This window comes from Ctenocephalides felis, unplaced genomic scaffold (genome assembly GCF_003426905.1).
Source record: "Ctenocephalides felis isolate EL2017-DRISC unplaced genomic scaffold, ASM342690v1 CF-g0.4_SCAFFOLD_00845, whole genome shotgun sequence".
Lineage (NCBI taxonomy): Eukaryota > Metazoa > Arthropoda > Insecta > Siphonaptera > Pulicidae > Ctenocephalides > Ctenocephalides felis.
The window spans coordinates 48,044,306-48,064,459 of record NW_020536999.1 but is presented as its reverse complement, the minus strand read 5'-3'; the positions used below and the strand labels follow the sequence as shown (position 1 = coordinate 48,064,459).

The following is a 20,154-nucleotide window of genomic DNA, read 5'->3' as shown; positions in this document are numbered from 1 at the left end:
TTGGATTAGCCTGAATTATATATTTCTGTATGTGGGAGAATCCAATAAACTTGCACCACAAGCACAACAAATTTTTGTATCCTTTTCATTTACTAAAGTGCATTTAGAACACTCCTTTCCACCACTTGTTAAAGGTTGAATTTCTGATCCACCACCTTCCTTGATTTCTCCACACATCTCACATATATCTTTACCGATCGAGTTATTAAATGTACATGTAATGCACTGCCAAAATTCTGTAATATATTAAAATTATATTTATAGAGCTTTGAATATAATGGATTCTAGAATATACCTGATTTTTTTGATAATGGTTTCGATATTTCTAATTTTTCAGAACTTTTATTGTGATGCTTTATTTTTTTTTGTATACTTCAGTTTTTGATTTGTTGTTATTAATTTTATTAGTCACGATTACTTCATTATCTTTGCTTGGTTTTTGCAGGTTTAGTTGATTGCAGTGAATATTCTAACTTGGTGATATTTGATGAACTATTATTCTGCATTTTCTTTTCCAAAACATTTTCTCTGTCACCAAGATCTTTGCTATATCCTTGTTTTTCTAAATCTCTATATACATAATCCCAAGTCTCAAAGCTCTCATCAGTTTTAAACAATCTTTATTGTTATTAATTTTTCAACTTTGTTAGTAAATTGTTGTGGAAGGTTTGATTTGTACGAGTTAGAATCCACTTCATCATACTTATAAGATTGTTGTGACAACTGTGGCATCATCTTAAAGATTTAAATAAAAATATCATTATTTTTTTTAGAAAATAGAATAAAAACATTTTAAAACAATTAATATCTTCTCACTACACAACTATCTAATCTTACTAATAATAAAATTATGTTAAATTAGTTTAAAACATAAAAAGATAAATATAGGATGTTGTAATTGATGTCAAATTGATAAAATAAATAAATTAGCTTCAATCGACTTACATTTTGGCCACCATCGACTTCAATTAACTGACCAGTTGCAACATGAGCTTGCCAGTGTAGTCATTAAGATTTTGAAAACAGCTTCATTGTTATAACCATACCTAACAAAATTTTAGCTGTGGGATTATATAATTTGCATCATATAATTCGGCATGCCATTTTGAAATGGTATTGGAACAGCATTTGCAATATTAACAGGAATTGTATCGCATACGCAGGTGGGTGACCATAGCAGTTCAAACCATATGGATTTTGTGGAACAAACTGTCCATATAAGCACTGTCCAGGCAAATCAGAGGTCATAACATTTGACATGTTTCTGTTATATAGATGTGAATAATGCTGATATTGTACATCTATAAATATTTAAGGAATAATAAACAAATATGTAATCATTAAATGATTTTTTTTTCATTATTACCATTTACAGCAGCATAAGAATTACAATTATTTTCTGTTTACATTGTTGATAGTTGTTTTCATTATGCCTGTACACAAGGCTTTACTAGCCTGTTCCGGACCTCCAATATGCACTTCCCTAAATTGTAATGCTTCTAACCATTTAATATTACATACTGCAGATAAGACTTTTTCCCAAATATTTTTTAAGATCTTGAAACAAAAAAAAAATTAAAATATTGATTATAGAATTAATACCTATTAGTTAATTATAGTTTTTACCTCACACTCTACAAATGCCACAAAGAATCTCGACTAACATGGAACTTGATCTGGGCAAATGGGCCCCTTCAATAAAAGAGTGCTTCCATCCACACGTTTTATAACCCATTGCTTCAAATATAATTTCAGCACCAACAAGATTTTCCTCAATTTCATGTTTATAAAACCCCCAATACAACTGATAATTCAAAAAGAGCTCCAATAAATCAAATATAATGTTATTAACCAATCAAAATTATTATCATGTAATTATAAGATTTAGGATACATTAAGAGATCTACAAAGCAAAATCATTAATGCCTAATATAACTGAAATAACCTTAATTTCTTTATATTCCTTTCTCCATGGTTGTGTAAGTAAATTAGCTGCATATCGAGCGATTGCATTCCAGGCAAGCGCAGCACGATACCACTAAAGTTTTGTAATCCAGCAGACTTATGAAGAACTTGCAAAGTTTCTCTTAATACAAACTTTCCTTGAGTGTGGTACAATGCACAAGATTCTCTTATAAAACCTAATAAAACAATCAATTTATATAATAAAAGTGAGTAATAAAATATGATGTTTTATAATGAGTAAGACATAATTAAGTCTCGCTCTTGAAATTTTTAACTAAAACGTTTTGCATAGGATGTTGTGAAAACTAGAGAAACCGATTTTAATCGTAAGTATATAAGAATAACATTGAACTTACCCTCAAGTTTCTGTCGTTGTTCATTTTTTTTTGTGGACAATCATCAGTTTTCTAAATAACTAAAATGCATTGATCAATCTGCTGTTGCAAGTCTCTCTCAAATGATCCTTTGTACCCCAATCAGAATCCTATGTGGGGCCTCCATATCCAACATTTTATTCATAATATCTTCAGATGAATAAAGGAAACTGATCATGTAATTGTGCACATGCTTTTCTAATAAAATGAATTACAAGAAATTAATAAATTTATATCTATATATATTATATATATATATAATATTATATATAATATCAAAAAATATATATACGTACATATATCATACACATTATGATTTATTTTAGATCTACATTTCTATATCACATTTTAGAAAATTATTGACATTCCAAAGTGGGGTTTCACTAAAAATAAACTATCTATAAATAAACATTGTTTTGACTTCATATTTATCAAAGCTTGTATTTTCCACAAAAAAGCTTTATTTATTAAAAATTTAAATAAGAGCTATTTGAAACTAGATGACATTTGACTAGCATTTAATTATTTAAAAATTATGTCTAAGATAGTTAAAATGTATTTAGTTAATCATTTTAATAATCGCGAAAATTATTGCTAATTAACATATTATTTAAACGAATTGATATTAAGTAATTATTAATAACACACGAAATATGTTTTACAAACTATTCAAAACTTTAATATTTTAAATATTTAGTATTTTGATTTTGACATTTATCATTGGTTCGTATCCAAGATGAAGTTCGTGTTCTCTTGTGATGAAAATATGAAGATGGTGCGAAGTTTTTCTTGATTTTATTCTGTATTTATTAACATTTATTTATTAACTAGTGGTGCATGGCATCGTGCCTGAAGGCAAACTGCCATCCCAAAAATTTAATCAGTTTTTCATCTTGTCAATACAAGTAAAATGTTTTTTGAATTATTAAAATCAGACGGTCCGTTCTCTCAAAAACTGAAAACTGCGTTTTTGGCACTTTTTGCCCCGTATCTTTGAAACGGCTAGACCTGTCTATGCCAAAAACTAATCAGCACGTCTTCTTATCAATACCAATCAAATGTTTTTTGAATAATTGAAATCGGTTGAACCGTGTTCCCGAAATCGTCGACGAAAATTTGTATCCGTACACACACACACATACACACATTACCCACACAAACACACACACATACATCCATTTTTTCTAAGGTATGCCAAAATGCTCAGAAACCTCTAAAACGTAAAGATATATAAAAATTTTCATTTTCGATTTTTTTGCGATTACTATACCTCCCTAAGGGAAGTTAAAATATATTCTAATTTAAATTAGAACATGGTCTTTACAATTTACATTGTCAAATTCTCCTTATTTCCTATTTATAATAATTGGCACTAATGTTTTAAAGAAATCATAATAATCGCTTGTAATTAGACGATTTATTGAAATTGAATATTTTAATTATTATTATTTTAATTATTATTATTTATTTAAATTTATAGAAATAATATTTCTATATTTTCTAATTGGTTTCGAAAGGAAACAACATTTTCTCAATACGATTTTTGGGCGCGCGATTTAAACTTGAAGAAGATTTTTTCTAAAGTAAGTTATATCAATTATAATTGTCATGCATGTTTAGACTATATAATATATATATTAGAGCGGGTCGATTTGTATGGGTCTATTTGTATGGATACTAGAGTTCAAAATAAGATGCTTTGCTGAAGAAACCATACCTTTAAAAAGATTTCTGAGGTCCCGTGTTTTGACCCAAAAATAAGGGTTAAAATTTGAAAAATTCCATTTTGAGTGCCCCAATCGCGTTCGAATATATGAGCAACCCCCACTAACTTTGAAAGGCCGATCCACCCATGCCCTCTAAACGTGGCTCACCCTCTAAAACCCTCCCTGATAGGTTTTTCAAAATTTGATCCTTATTTTTTGTTCAATGAACGGGACATCAGAATTCATTTTAAAGGTATGGTTTCTATTGGATAAAAAAATTAGTTTTCTGCAAATTTTAACGAAACGACTTGGACTTGGTCTCCAAATTTTTTTTCTCCAAAATAAAGGCTTTTTTCGTGGAAAATACCATCTTTGATAAATTCTTGATGTTGAAATAATGTTCAAAATTGATTTTTTTAATAGGTTTTATAAGAGAATTCTAGTGCATTGTACCGCACTCAAGAAACTTTGCAAGTTCTTTATAAGTCTGCTGGATTATTTAGTGGTTATCGTGCTCCAAATTTGTGGTTAAAAGATTCAGAGTGACTTGAAACGTCGGGAAAACATAAAATTATCAAAATGAATTTTCTGGCTAAAACATAGACTTCTCATCCAGGTAAAAAAAATTGAACAAAACTTGTAAATATTTATAGAATATTTTCCTGAACAGGTTTTAATTATAAGTAGTACATCGACGTTTTTTAACAACGTCATTATTTCTAGCTAATAACGGCATACTAGTACAATAATAACAAAAAGCCACACCTTAATGCAATATTGTTCTAATTATTAATTAATATAAATTAAATTAAAATTGAATACTTTCAGTAAAAAGTTTCATTTTTTTATTTTTCCAATTCATAATTAAGTGGGCACTTTTCATTTGATTAAAGCTAAAATTCAAACTAATATAAAAATTAATATCATCAACAATATGAATGTAAGTTATAATAAATAATACAATTTTTTTCTTATGTGCACAATTACATATCACTCATACAATTAATCGGTCCCTTGAAAGAACGATATCACAGAAATAAATGACACGAATGCTACGATTCTTGTCAACCTTTTGTTTTTGATATTTTAAAAATGTCAAAATTCTAACGATTTCATACAGTAAAAATAACTTTCATCAAAATTCGGGGCGGTCATGCCTTTAACAGGTTGATAAAATGCTATCGTACAATATTAATCTTTTGGTGCAAAAGGGGGCTAGACTGGATGTAGCCAAAAATGTTTACGGATACAACAATCATACGTAATGAAACTTTTGAACATTTTCCAGCTGATTTAAGAAGAATTCGCATCCCAAATGGCTCCAAGGATGGTGTATGTCGTATACAATGCGATTTTTTTAGGTAAAGAGTATTTTTACTAAGTATTATATATAAATACCACTTTCAGAACTAATTTCCAAGCATGGTGTATGTCGTCTATAATTTGATAATTTTATTATTTTGAAATCGGTACTCTAAATACGTTTTCAACTAATTTAATATTTTCGGTACTTTAATCATAGTGTCGCATAAGAGCCTACAGAAAATTTCCCTTTAGATACAGGGATTATGAAATTGCTAAATATTAGTAGTACTAAAACTCTTCTCAAATAGTATTCCTGAATAACAAATAAAACTTGCTTATAAAATTTTAGAGAACTAACTTTCTGTAGACCTATGATATTTTAAGGGTTTGTATTAACTATCAACGCTATAACCATGTGAATTGATTTTGCAAGTGCAAACGAGTGACCTAAGTATATTTTCTTTTAAGTTGATATTTAAATATATAGAAAAAAGATTTATTGAAAATTTAAAAATTATAATTTCAACTATAATTTCTGAGCAGAGATTTCTGCAGCAACGTTTCTTCGAATTACCGAAAATTTGATTGATTGATTGATATATTATTTAATTAATTATGTATTAATGTTACAATTTTCCCAGCATGGATATAAGGTATAAAACAGCTGAGGATGGAATTAAACTCTGTATTCAAAAACCAAGATTACAAGAATCAGTCGACCAATTTTCTACTGAAATAGAAAACTCTAATTCATCATTGCTAAAAATTGAAGATTGCAAATTGAACGAAGACAAAAAAACAAGACAATTTTCGAGTTCTCAGCGTCAACATAAAATTAGGCCCAAACACAGTCATCTTGTCAAAAAAGAAAAAATTCACTCAGCATCATCAATAAACATGATCAGCTGCACTATAGAAAAGCCATCTCGTGAACACAGCTCCGAAGACACTGTAAAAAGTGAGAGGAAACGCGTTAAACACAAAAGAAGTTGCCAGAAACCAGATCGCAAACCAGGCGTTTTATCTCTGTGTGTTACTGATTTAGCAAAACCTTATGAAGAATTCAAGGAAAAGTATTGCGAGAGAGACACGGATTCATTTTCTGTTATCTCAAGCGCTGTTAAATCTATCAATGGGCCATATCTTGATGAAGAGTGTCCTAAACGCAGCAAAAAGCACAAGCACAGGCACCGCGATTCTTCCTTAATATGCGCTAGGCAGTTGGTTCAAGTGGCCCGTTTGTTGAACGACGAAGACTTTCGAAATAAAATACTAAAAGATAAACATAATGAAAAACGTAAACGTAGTTCTAAAAAGTCTGATTCTACTCCGTCCGATGAACAAGCAGTTTTTGCAAAACACCCGAAAAAGATAAAAGTAAAAAAGAAAGAGGTTCAGCTAAAAAGAAACATAAAAAAGATAAAACTGACGTAGAATCTTTCGTTGAAAAGAATAGCAACGTTAGTACTATAGTCGATGGCGATATGAAAGCTCAAGCTGCAGTTAGCACTAATAATGCAGTTGAAAATAATTTTCAAATTTGCTTGCGCAAAAAAACACCGCTTCATACAAAATATTATAATCCACCGCACTTTAGAGAAGAAGAAAAAATTGGGGATGTAAACGATTTTATGAGCGCAAACATTGGCGATGAAGAAATTTTAGAATCTAAACCGATTATGAACACATTGTTGCAACATATGTTTGACGGAAATGCATCCGAACAAATTATAGCATTGACATACTCCAACAAAGGGTCAAAAAAGAATAAAAAGTATAAAATTAACAAAGAATCCAGCAAAACTGATAATATGAATGAAATCAGCACTTCCGGCAACTTTAGCAATAATGAATTCGGCAGAACTAAAATAGTAAACTGCAAAGTTCGTTTGCGTAAGAAACATATAGTAAAAATGCAAGATGAATGTTGTCAATCTTCTTTTTCTTATGCTGAATACGATTCAAATATCGTGAGTGATGCCACAGAAGACTATCCGTATCAGAATGGACTCGTCAATGAGTGTAATCATTCAGCCGATCCTATAAGGGAGAAATATAACGAATTAATTGGCGATAATGCCCATAACCAGTCATCTCTTAAAGGCTCATCTCTTGATCTAGTACTTTTTCCCGCATCAGAAATGGCTATTCAAAATTGTGCAAATCTTATGCAAAATGAATTCAACAGTTTCAATTGTGGTGATAAAATTCGATGTAAAGACAATGATATCGAAATAAATCGCCGAATACAACATACAGGACTTCTGGAACATGATATAACGGAAAATGAAACAGAGCAATATGTAATTGATTATACTCCAGATGATTCAAAGTTATCTACTCAAATTGATAAAGGTATTTCATCAGATGACTCCTTGATGAACACAAATGTAGACAAAAAAGAGACTAATGTTATCAAACCAGCAAGTACTATTGATGACTCAAAAACCGAACAGAGCAATGAGGAGACTAGTCCGCAAACCTGTGAAGATAATAGTAGTTTTGGATGTTTAGAAAATAGCATATCGCTTGATAAATCATTTAATAACCCCATAACTAACGTATTAGTTATGCAATGTACAATGCCGTTGCCAGCACAATCACCACATCACATTTATCCAAAAGCTCTCAAATCTTTCAATGCTAACTCCAAAGTTTTGGAATGCGACGATTTTTCAATAATAGTAGATGAGGATCGCATAAATCATGAATGTAAAGTTATATTGGCCGCAAAGCAGAATAATTCATTATCAAATTATGTAGAGCATTCAGAAGCGGATACAAAAGTTATCGCCGCATGTCCTTCTCATATTGAACTGAAACCTGTATGTGCTTTTACTACACCTGTAAGAATGAAAAATGAAGAACAAACTGCACAATACGTGTCAAAGCCTGAAAGTGAGGAATATACTATGAATAAGGTACGAATGTAATAAATACATTTCAGGAATTGTGTTAATTATTTTCTAGATCTTTACAATATTTTAATATGCAATCCAACAAAAGAAAAAAGTAGATATATAACAAGCATTAATTACATTTCTTAACAAATCGCTTAAAATCATGTATTTAAATAGCCGTTTCACTGGTCCAGTGCAACGACATCAATTGCAAAAATTAGTAAACTTTAACCAGTAGTATTTGATACGATGGTTTTATTAAACGTATAACAAATCTCTATTATTTTCTACATATTCGTAGTTGAAATGTGGACTTTAGTATTTTAGTTTAGTTTATTTTACTTTAGTGCAGATTATGAAAATACTAAAGTCCCCATTTCAACTACGAATTAATCCAAATATAAATAATCCTACGGGCGTATAGCCTGCAATTCAGATTACAAAAATTATTCTAGTTTACAATGGATAAAGAAATCACAAATACACCCAAGAAACCAAAGTTACGGCGTGTATCTTGCAAACCAAGTAACGAAAGTAAAAATAAGTCATTGGATAGAAGAAAAACTACCAGATATATGGACAAAATTATAAACGATCTCACTTTAAATCCAGCGCTAATATCGTCCGAAAAGGAACAAGAGAAAGAAACGATTTGTAAAGATGAAAATCATCAGGTTGAATTCAAAACAAGCAGTAAGTCTTTAGGAAAAACATGCCCATTCAATTGTTATGTCGGTGAGCACAAAGCAGAAGTTGGTGTTCAATCAGAACCGCCAGACTTGGATGAAAACGGATCTATAAAGTATTTTTCAACATAGATTGAGTTGAATATGTAAACCATTTTGTTAACTTCAATTAAATAAACATTTTCAGGAGTCACCGATCCTCAACTTCCATAGAAGCAGAAAAAAATATAGAGACAGTTAAGGAATCTCATAGCCATGACGTGGGCATACAAATGGATCCTGAAGGTTCAATTGTGGACTTCGATATGGAGTCAGTATACAATATAATAAATTTGTTAAACCATTAAAAATTTATTTCTTATATTTTTTTCTTAAATTCAAGATCCGTAGCAAACCCCGAACCTCAAGCAGAATCTGCAGAAACGGAAGACTCAATAAATGAAATTGAACAAAAAGAAGTTCAATTTGAAGAATCAAAGGATACCAAGTAGTAGCCTTACATTTAATAATCTGAAATATTGAAAAATACATTTTCAATTGATTGATTATTAGATTATATTGATTTTGACATTGATTTATTCAATTTAGAAATTTATTTCTAGAGTTTCTCCGGCTACAGTATCATTTCCTGATGTCGAACAAGAATCTGAATTTGATGGCCTGTCCACTAAAGTTATTCCAGATAAATTGAGATATCAAAGGTTCAGAATAATTTGTTTAGTTAAACGATTATTGATTAAATTATAAGTATCACATCTGCATTATATCACCAATTTTACGATTCATAACGAATATATTTTCTTAAAAAGATGTAGCTAATTTGTAAAAATAATTGTTCAGTTATTTGATTTTGACTAATCTATACTTAGTAACGAAAAAATAACTTCAAGTAACTAATATTTACTTTCAAACGTGCTTGAAATTATTTAGAAAAGTTTTTCTGTATCAAATTGAAAATTAGTTAATAATATAAACTGAAATATTGTTCTTCAATTTCCAGGGCATCAAAACTTTTTCCAGGTTTGTGGAGTTCCGGTGATTTGGAAATACCTGATGACGAATCAGACTTGGAAAGGCTAGTCCAATTTTTACATATACACACATACAAATATATATATAATATATATATATATATATATATATATGGCTATACATGTAAATTATGTTTAAAATATTTAGTATTTTGTTACCTTTCAGGGAATCCATTATTTCGCCAGCTTCAGTTGATGAGCAACTACCAGACCCCAGTGTTTTACCAGAAACTAACGATGCAATGAAAGCAGTTGAAACTAGAAAATCAACTGAAATTAAAGTTGATACAATTGATGTATTAAAAGATGGCGAATTGTCCCTTACCTCCTCCGAACTAGATGAGAAATGCGCAAGATACAAACAAACAGTTAATAATTTTTATAAAATCATTTACATATATTTATAAATCTTCAATTTTTTTCTATTATTTTTTCAGGCAATTCCAGATATCACAGTAGCACAGTTTAAACATTGTTTCGACTTTGGTACTTTGAATGTGGAGAGCTTTGAAGCAGATCCAGACGATGTAGAAGAGAAGTTAATTGAATTACAATTGAATATGAAGCTGTCGGAATTTTTCTTTGTTCTTGGACATACAGTTGACGATTGCTATAAAATGAATCGAGATTATGTCTTCTGCCACTATGTCCGGGCAGCTTTGAATGAGGTAAATATTTAAATCAAAACATTTTTCTGAATGTCTAATATTATTTATGATTTTATTTCTCTGAACTTATAAAGGGTACTTAGGTTCAGCGAAAATTTCTGAAATACCTTTATTATAAAACATATAAAATTTACCCTGAACGTGGCTTTGACCACAACACTTTACTAAAAGAATTTGGTATTCCTTCCCTTGCCTCACGTCGATTTATCTGTACAATTATGTTCTTATTTAAGCTTTGTAATAATTCTATAGACTGTCCTCCTATTCTCAATCAACTATCCTTTAATGTTCCAAGGCTATCTTCGCGTTCACAATTATTTTTCAATTATCCCACCCCTAAATCTAATTCTCTCTTAAATTCGCCAATTTTACTAATGTCCTCTAACTTTAACTTAATTAATAATGAAATAGACATTCACAACACATCACCTAATCAAATAATCTCCATCTGCACAAGTTAATCTTTTTATTTTCTTTCAAATATCTCATTATTTTCTGTTTATAAATATTATTGTTACATTCTGCATTATATGAAATTTTATCTTAGCATTTTATGTTACTAACTATATATTGTAATTTTGTGTATATTTTAATTGTTATTCATTATGTCAAATAATTGTATTTTTGAGTCCTCTTGGAGAAATCTGTGGGCTATATATTTAAATAAATAAATAAATAAATAAATAAATAAGCTTCTGTTTTTTATCAAAAATTTCCATAACCGACGTGTAGAGGATATGAAATTCTACCTACTTCGGAAACTATTAAATACAAACGATTTTTTTGTTTAACTATTTCAAATATTGAATGATTTTACTTTTTATCATTGACAGATTAATTTTAAAAAATATCAGTTAGTATTTTTCTTATTTCTGATACAATCGTATATAATTATTTTAAATATAAGACACACTAATAATTTTTTTAAAAAAAAATCAACATTGTTACAAATGAAAGAAATATAATATATATGTTTAACGTTGATGGATTCCCAACAATCTCTAATACTTGTTCTTTATTTAATATTTTGTTATTTTGTAACTATGTTGTATATAATTATATAATTATATTTAGATTATTTTATTATATAATACACTTGTATATTCATCTTTTTCCAAAAAGTTATACACACTCAATATTATTATCTTTTTAAAGTGTATTCATTTGTACTAACTAATACATTTTTTATTTTTTGTAATATTTTTAGGCTATGGTATGGACCAAAGTTTTAACACCAGTTCAAGGACAATTGATTCTACGTTTGTCGGATGAGGTAAACAATTTCAATATATTAATTCACTAAATCATAAATAATTTACTTTTTAACAATTTATTTAAATTGTATAAAAAAAACTTCTGGACATATAGTCTACTTTTATCAATTGCATATAGTTCTTACAATTGCTTACTGACAATAAGTGACTAAGCACAATATTATATATTATTTTAACAGAGACGTTGATTTTTAAATGAAAGAAAAGTAATAAAATCGAACATAAACCTACAAATAGTCAAGTCTGATATTGAAAATTTCAAAAATTCTTATGGAATACTCAATGTTATCAATTGTTCTTACCGAATACAATGTTATCAATTGTATTCGGTATAATCATGTTCATTTATGGGTATAATATATATATACTTGAGCAATGTCGTTTCATTTACATTTAAAAAGATTTAAAAAACAATTCAAAATGTTCGATTGTTTATTTAAAAAAATTATGAACATTTTATGAAATCATTATTTCTCATTCTTTAAATAAAATAATATGGTGGTCTAAAAATACAAGTTACTTGTATTGTGCAATCTATTATCAAGTTTTTACTTTGATTTTAGACGAGATGTTTTCCCCACGTCAAACAATATTTTCTCAGGTTGGTGGAAGCAATTGTAAACCGAAGAATCGAAAATGATGGAATTCTTGATAGTTTTTTAAATCTGATTACATTTATGGAAACCGGACAAGTTTCAAGAAAAGCTATGTCTTCGTATGAGGTGAATAATCACTTTAAATCATAATTTGAATTTGTATATTCTTATTATATGCTTATCATTTTTTAGAAACTCGATGAACGATTAAAACATTCAGGATTGGATTCCCATAAAGTTTTCAACACGTTCATGGCGCTTAGAAAAGAAATAACAAAAACTGTAATATATTTTAGTTTACTTTAATTCAAGATTTTTAACATCTTTGAACAAAATTTCTAATTTGACTTTCAGAGCAACAAAGATTTAACATTTAAAGAAGAAGCGCTCCTGAAAGAACTCGCCCAGAAGTCTGTAGCTAACAAACTTAACATGCAACATAGTAAAACAATTGCCCAGTACATAATCAAAGGAAAAATTACTTATAAATTTAGGTTGAAAGGTAATATAAAGGGGAATGAAATTTGTCGTTTTTAAGTAAAGTAATATGTAAACTTTTTTTTACACAGCCGCTATAGAATTTATGGAACGTCATAAAAATAAACAAGTCGAAATAATTCAATTCGAAAAATTCTGTGGAATTTTAACTCCCAGCGTGAGATCAGAATCGACTAGAAGAGTTGGCCGAAAAATTAATAGGGTGTGAAATGTTCAAAACTGTGTACCTGATTTCCTTTTCCCTCATTAGCAATGATCGTGACCGTTTAATGTTTCATTTTCAGAAGAAATAAATTTCTAATTTTCAAGTATAGCATTTTATTTTAGAAGGTAACTTGTGTATTTGTATTTAATATATAAAAAACGTACTATTTAATATCAATTTGAAAAAATCTATAATTATAAATATATATTACATATAAAATTATCATAATCACATATAATATGGCTTCCATGTGAAAATGCACATGGTCTAAATAAATCTATCATAATATCAATACTCTAATAATTAAATTAAATTGGTAATGTATTTGACTACGTATATACTACGTTCTAAATAAAAATTAAATATTTGTTACTTTTATATTTATGGCACAACGTTCCAAGGTGTAAACGAACCTTCCTTTGCTGCTACAAACTATTAAAAAAATATAGGATATTATTAATAAAAACCTTGAATAAATTATAAAAATCCATAGCGTTAGAAAAATTGGTACCTTGCGAGTTATGTTATCTTGACAAGCCATGCGTATTCTTGCTGCAGTTGCAGGAGATTCTAAATAGAAATATTCGTTCAAACCAGAATCACTCCGAGCAGCTGAAATAGCTTCTTTTATGGCAAAGAATATGGAAGACGCCAAAAATAGAGGAGGCTCTCCAACAGCCTGAACGATTAAATAATGTTAGATTTCTCCATTAATGAATATGTAGAAAATTGAATAACATTACCTTTGAAGAATATACAGCCCTAGGGTTCGGAGCTCCTTTCAGAAGCGATACGTTAAACACTGTTGGAATATCTCCAAAACCAGGCAACTTATAAACACCAGGTCCTCTTGACATCACCATACCTTGCGGGGAATAGATCATCTCTTCGATAGTGAATAATCCGTACCCTTGCATAAAACCTCCTTCAACTTGACCGATATCAATCGCAGGATTGATACTCGATCCCAAATCCATCACGATATCTGTACGAACCACCTGATGGTCACCTGTCAGGCAATCAATTTCTACTTCACTGCAAGCCACTCCATATGTAAAATAGTTGAAGGGATTTCCTGAATTGGTCGCAAAATCATAACCAATATTTGGGGTCGCGTAGAAGCCAGTTGCTGAAAGCCCTACTCGATCCATGTATGCTTGTGCTATCCAAGCGAACCAATCTTTATCGGGCATGGATTTTTTATAAACGGATAAACGATCGTTAATTTTGTTACAAGCGTCTAAAACAGCCATCCCATTAAGATCTGATCCAGCGCTAGCAGCTGTGGCTGATGTATTGGGAACTTTGTCGGTTGAAGTTTCAGAAATATGTATCAAATCTGGTGAAATATCTAAAGCCCGTGCAGCAACTTGTATCATCTTTGTATGTAACCCTTGGCCCATTTCTGTTCCACCGTGAGAAAGGAGTACGGACCCATCTTTATAAATATGTAACAACGCACCAGCTTGATTTAAAAATAATGCTGTGAAAGCAATACCAAACTTGGTTGGTACAACACTAATACCACGTTTTCTCCAACGGTTCGTTTTGTTAAATTCGGCGATTTGGGATCGCCTTCGATCAAAATTCGCGTTTTTGAGACATTCATCCCAGCACATTTGTAATCTGCAGTATTCCAAGCATTGGTTGTAATGAGTTAGTTGCTTTTCAGTGTAGAGGTTTAAGCGCATTACCTCAATATAATCACGGCGTAACGCATGGGCCACCTGACGCACTATATGTTCACCTGCAAACATACCTTGGGGGCCACCGAAGCCACGAAAGGCTGTATTAGAAGGTAAATTTGTACGGCACACCCAGGCATGACACGAACTATCGGAATGAAGTAGGAATTTTCAAAATGGAACATAGCACGTTCAAGAACCTGGTAGTAAAAAATAATAAAAATGGTAAATGAATCTGAATAATTCACATGAAAAACTGAACGGTTATTAGTAAATACACGGGTACTTTCAAACTTACCGAGCAAGACAAATCCATGGAATAACCTCCATTATTATAAATTTTAATATCGCACGCCGTAATCTTGCCATCTTTATTATAAGAAGCTTTATATTTGCAAAGGAATGGATGTCTCGTGCCAGATATAGCCATGTCCTCGTCTCTATCAAGCATAAGTCGAACAGGTCTGCGCAATTTAGAAGCGGCTAAACAAACAGGAAGGGACCATCATCGCCCTTGATTCCTTACCACCAAATCCGCCGCCCATGCGCTTGACCCGCACCGTAATACGGTTGCTTGGAATGTCGAGCAAATGTGAAACCATGTGCTGTAATAGAATGTCAGTGCAAACTGTAATTAGACAATCTCATAGATAGCATTTCATAAGACATGTTTTCCTGTTTTATCTAATAAACTATATTTCTGTAATATATAATCTATTCAAATAATGCGACAACGAAAATAAAACTGATGGAAATTTGAAGTTTGAACCATGATTTTAAAAGTAGGCGAACTACACATATCGTCGGCCGGAATTTATATTAAAGTTCACATTAATAATAATTGGATTTTTACCATTATTATTATTAAATGGTTTTAAAATCCATTATATTTTAAAACAATCCATAAAATATGTATGAAAAATTAATGCTTTATTATTCAACCGAACAAAATTTATAAGCAAATTGAAAATATTATTCTATTCTTAAATGCCTGATTGCAAGTAATATGCACACTTTAAAAATAATTCATATCTTTATTAAATAATTACCTGAATTTCAGACGGATGCTGTGATGAACAAAACAATTCTAATTCTTCATCTTCTGGTTTAGGAACAGCTAGAGCAGCATGAGTTTCTAGATAAAAGTGTTCCTGTCCACCCATTCTACAATGCCCTTCAACAATACCATAAGCTTCAGCAAATGCTTTATCTATGTCACCTTTCTCAATTTTTTTAGGGTAACCTGGGAAGAAACTATTATGTTTAATAGCATCTTCGATAGTTATTATAGGTGGCTTTTCTTCTTCGTATTCGATCTTAACACTTCTAGCAGCTCGTTGTGCTAATAATTGATCATCAGCAGCTATGCATCCTATAATTTGACCTTGGCATGTAACTGTTTCTGTTCTGAATAATTCTTCATCTTGAATTATTGGTCCGACTGTATTTTGATGTTTTGTTAGATCCTTAGCACTGAAATATCCGTGCACCCCAGGCATATCTAAAGCAGGTTTCGGATCATATGATTGTATTCTTACCACGTGCATTTGGCTTTCGTACTTGAGCACCAAGCCAAGGTATAATTCTGATCATAACGAGGTATGTCATCACATATACAGCTTCCCCTGTCGCCCCTGCTTAAACGCCGAACATGCTTCTATGACCCGATACTGGAACTGACGTCGTAAACTGATACTGCCCTGGTGGTGGTAACTCATAAAATTGCGAACTTTTTGGAATGTGGCCTTAAAAAAATTTGCACCACTTTTTTCGGTATCTGGAACATCTAATTCTAAAATTTGGCTGATGTGCAGAAAAGCTTTAAAGAATTAAACTTAATGTCAAACGACAGACGATACTTATCGTGCCCACCAGGAGCACTATCAGCTAAAGGTAGATCCTCAATCAATCTTTCGAAACACCTTCTAATATATCGGATTTCCACTTCCACTCTTTCCCGATCAAATACTCTTGTGCTTTTTTTGCTATGGCTACGTAGGCGCCATCCCTCCATAAGCTAAATTCGCTTTTGCACTATCGTAGTCCTAGGTTCAAATGTAATATCAAAGCCCCATTTACAATAGTATATATCATCTTCTCTACGCTTCGATTGTTTATAAGCAATAAAGAATTGATCTTTGTAGTGCGAGGGTATTCGAATATTAATCAAAACTTCATCAGGTGCTACAATGTCCGTCGATCTATCCAGTGAAAAATCCTTCACCCCATATTCACAAGCCTCCTCTTCCGTCCGCGTTTAAGCTTTGCACTTCCAGAGCAATTCCAGATGCGGTGAAATTGGGCACAAATCAGAAATTTGACTACCTGTCATATATTGCCACCAACTGCTGCTCGTTCTAATTTGTTTTTCCAGCAAAATATTGCAACATCTCAACGATCGCCCTTGAATATTCTCGTTTCATGTTCGGGTTTTGTGTCAATTTCATTTCTTAAATATTCTTCCATATCGCATAGAGTGACTGAGGCGCCAACCATTATTGTACTCCTCTAGGTCTTCAATATTAGTCATTTCAGGAATTTGATTTGGTAACACCAGTACCGGATAATAACGCAATGTTTTAAACTTGACCTCGACGCCTACTTCTGTATTGCCAACAATAATTTTAGCATCGTTATGCTCATCCTTTATTTTTAATAATTCGTATAATGTGGTGGTCGATACCAGGTCACTACTGGATTCCTAAAAGTTACCGAGACTTTGTCGAGTGAGTCAGAGAGTTGTAATTCTTTGGGGGAAATATTGGCTCTGGGTAGGGTCTAATGGAGTAAACACTTGGTTCAAATAGTACCTCGTCGGAACTGATAGAACCATTAATCCGTTCGTACCGTTGGTTCCGTTGGACTCCATTGATTCCACTTGGTTCCATTCAACCATTTGTACCATCCGATGTACCATTGACACCATTTTTAATATTTTTGCAGCAATTCTTCTCCCATCGAGCAGGTTCCAGAAAACTCTTTAGTAAAAGTTTTAGTTTTTACTTATATTATACGGTCTGTATCCTGTACACCTGCATAAATTTGCCTTGGAAAGCGACTTCCATGTCTTTCATTGAAGGTAGGGATGAATTTCTAAGCAGCGCGTACATGGAAATAACTATTCCAGGTGTGCAAAACCCGCATGGTGATCCGTGAGCTTTGGCTATTCGCTCCTGCACTGGATGGAGTCTGGTGCGGGTGATGCCAATTCCTTCGACAGTGACAACGGCTAAGCGTGCATGGAGCAAACTGGAGCCAGGCAGGATTTACGGCTAAATGACTGATACATGAATTTAAGGAAAAATTAGCAGATAAAAAACGGTAAGATGTTTTTTTTTGCAAGTACTATCAAGAAATGATGACAATATAGTAAGCAAAAATCATAATTATTGGGTTAATTCAGGATAAGCTAAAAAAGTCTTTAGTCAATAATTGTAATAATTACTGCAATTATTCAAATAGAGATTTCGTATAGAAGCGTGCCTAACATTTGTGGTATTTATATAATTTAGACAGATATTTAAAAATTTAAATAATATATATGGTATTGTCATAAATTAAATAATATCTCTCAAAACACATTGGGAAAAAAACATGCCTCTTTACTGTGTCCTGAATGATCTGGTAGAAAAATCAAATTATTTGATCATTAATGAGAATTTTGGAAGTTTAATTCAATTTTTGAGCCTAAGTGAACAAGGATACATGACTTTATCACGTTTTCGGTCATATTTAGACACCATGACAGTACAAGCGCCACATCCTCCTTCGGCACAGCCTAATTCGTTCCGCATAATCGAAGCTTTTCCCGAAGATATCGTAGTAAAGTCCATTCTGGATCTGGTGATGGATCTATTACCTATTATCATAAGGTCATAAGCAAAAATTTATCTCAATAATTTACATAAAGGGCTCGCCCGTAGGTAAGCGGTTAAGAGCGACGGGACCTGAATCTGAGGTGCCGGGTTCAATACCCACTTCGAGCAGCTGTGTGTCAGGCAGCAGTGACAACGATTTTCACTTGGAAATATAGATAGCAATATGTTTCCAAGTGAAAATAGCCCTTGCCCGGCATTACTGCACCAATAAAAAGTCAGCCCTATTAGATTAATTCTAATAACAAAAATCATCAAATATGGATGAATTAACCATTGGATTACCATCTAAAAAATACGAAGGAAGGAGAAGTTTCAGCCCAACAGCTTATAATACGTAAGCTTTTGATTGCTGTTGAAAAATATAATAAAAAAATACATAAAAATATTAATTGTTTAGTCAATACTTCAATTTTGAATTTTAATTAGTAGAAGGTCCAAACTTATACAGCCCTTTATGCAAATACGTAAGTGTTCTGAATAACATGAATTATCATATGAAAGCAATAAATCAACATTCAAATACTATTGCTTAAAAACAAGGTCATAATATTAACCCATTGACGCAACTTATCTTGATAAAACTAACACCAAACCCAAGAAATTTAAATTAAACCAGAAATTTATAATATAATTGTCTAACTATTCATGTTTCCGTCAACCTCACCCGTTCCGTCGAAAGTAATAGATTTTAAAAATTCGCAAATATTATTACGTAAAATCGGAAATGATAATTGTTGATTGGAAAATTACATTCACATTTATCATCAAAAATCATTCTAATAAGACTTGTTAAAGTTATTAATATATAGTCCAAAATATCTTGAATTATAAAGATAATACTGATTATAAATTTTGATTATCACAAAATATAAATCACATAAGTATTATCTGATTACATAGTAATTTTGTATCACAATTGATGATAACGTATTTTGCGTTTTAATAAAATAAGATAAAAAACTGAAATGGTTCTCAGGGGGGAAATGAATATGATTGCATGCCAATTTAAATTAAACAATTTTTGAGTTTGCTAAAGTTAAAGTCCATAAAATAAATCGAATTTTTTTCGAAAATTTATGGAATAAAATATCAAAATATCTTACATAATGATTCTTATTTGGTCCTGTAATGAATTCTTAGATCGATTCTCGACTTTTTATATATGTATGTATATATATGGTATATATGTATGTATAATATGGGTTGTTGTAATAATTAACTTCCCGTAGGGCAAGTTATAGTAATCGCAAAAAAATCGAAAATGAAAATTTTTATATATCTTTACGTTTCAGAGGTTTCTGAACATTTTGGCATACCTTAGAAAAAATGGATGTATGGTGTGTGTGTGTGTGTGTGTGTGTGTGTATGTGTGTGTGTATGTAT

At 31.2% G+C, this 20,154-nt stretch overlaps 1 pseudogene; it reads right to left on the bottom strand.

Annotated features, from left to right (window-relative positions):
• Positions 1 to 13,509: 13,509 nt before the first annotated feature.
• Positions 13,510 to 18,651, bottom strand: LOC113363632 (annotated as a pseudogene).
• Positions 18,652 to 20,154: the final 1,503 nt, after the last annotated feature.